Genomic DNA, 1676 nt, shown 5'->3' with positions numbered 1-1676 from the left:
ATACCTCTATACGACCACTCACCCCTAGCTTCCAGTACTTGGATCAGTTACCCCCCAAAGACGTCAACACTCCCATCACTTCACATGACATCACATTTGTCCTCTCCTCAAAATGCCACACCGCCCCTGGTCATGATTTTGTCATCTACCTCCACCTGAAGGAATCCCTCCAGTCCTCCCTGGCTGTCCTTACTACCCTAGACAATGTCCTCCTCTCCACTGGCTTTTACTCCAACCTGTGGAAGACTTCTCATGTCCTGCTGTTCCCTAAACCCAACAAACCCCCTCGGATACTGCTTCCTATCATCCCATCTGCCTCATCTCGTGCTCCTATCGTATTCACTGCCACCTTAACCAGCACCACCTTCTTCCCTTTACCCAGTGTGGCTTCCAGCCTTCCTTCTCAACCAATGACCAGCTCCTTAACTTACCAATCAGTTTTCCCTCCAATTTAACTCCCATTGCTCCACTATCTATGTTTCCCTTGACCTCCAGAACGTCTATGACAGTGTCTGGTATTCTGGGCTTCTCTTCAAACTCCAGACCTATGCTCTCCCTATCAGTTTCATCCGTCTCATTGCTTCTTTCCTCTCCTGTCTTCCATGCTGTGTCACTATCCTCAATTCCAACTCACATACCTTCTGTCCCTCTGCTGGCATGCCCTAAGGCTCCATCATTTCCTCTCTCCTCCATCTTATGTACACCGCTGATGTGCCCAAACCTCCCCTGCCTGTTCATCTCTTCCAATTGGCTGATGACACCGCCTTCCTAGCCTTTATCATACCCTTCAACATCCGAAACGTACCCTCCAAGCCCATCTTGCCCAGTTCACCACTTGGTGCAACAAGTGGTTCCTCTGTATCAACCCCTCCAAGACCCAAGCGATCATCATAGGCAGCATCACCCATTCCTTTCGCCTCCATGATTTCTACCTCTCCATTTATGGCTGTTCTATCCACCTCACTCCTAACCTCAAATTCCTTGGCCTCACCCTCGCCCGTGACCTCACCTGGACTCCCCATCTCCTTACAGGCCAACACAAAGCTCACTACAGACTCTGCCTCCTGAAACTCCTGTTCAGCTGGACATGGGGACTGCATCCTTCCACCATTCTTCACGCCTACAAATCCTTGCTCTGCCCCACCCTTTGTTATGCTAGCGTTGTTGGATTTCCACCTCTCCCAGGTTCTACAAAGCCCTCCAAATCCTTGAACTCCATGCACTCCACCTCACCTTCCGCATCTACCTTCTGACCCCCACATGCATCCTCTATGACCCCATCCTCTTTCCCCACCTTCTCCTTTTGCTTGATCACATCCACACCCTGTATATTGTCCACCAACTCGATCCCCATCACCTCCTGGTGTCTCCCTGCCTCTCCACCCCCAGCCCATTGGCACATGTTTACCATTGTGTCCCACCCTCTCTCCATCTTTACACCCCCCACCTCCTTTCCCAATGCAGCTTCCAGCATCTACCCTCCTGGCGTCAACCCTTCCTACCAACTCAAACCCCGCATTCCTCCTGCCTCCTCCTCAGGGCTCCTTCTTCTCGCCCTCCTTTCTCCTGAGTGGCTTTTCCCCTTCGACACCCCTCCCTCTCCTGTGCTCCCCTTCAGCGCCTCTGCACTCCCTCCTGCCTTGTCTTCCTTCTTCATTTCCTGTCCGGCCCATTTC

Source organism: Schistocerca serialis, chromosome 2 (assembly GCF_023864345.2).
Source record: "Schistocerca serialis cubense isolate TAMUIC-IGC-003099 chromosome 2, iqSchSeri2.2, whole genome shotgun sequence".
NCBI classification, from domain to species: Eukaryota; Metazoa; Arthropoda; class Insecta; order Orthoptera; family Acrididae; genus Schistocerca; species Schistocerca serialis.
This window is presented reverse-complemented; position numbering follows the sequence as displayed.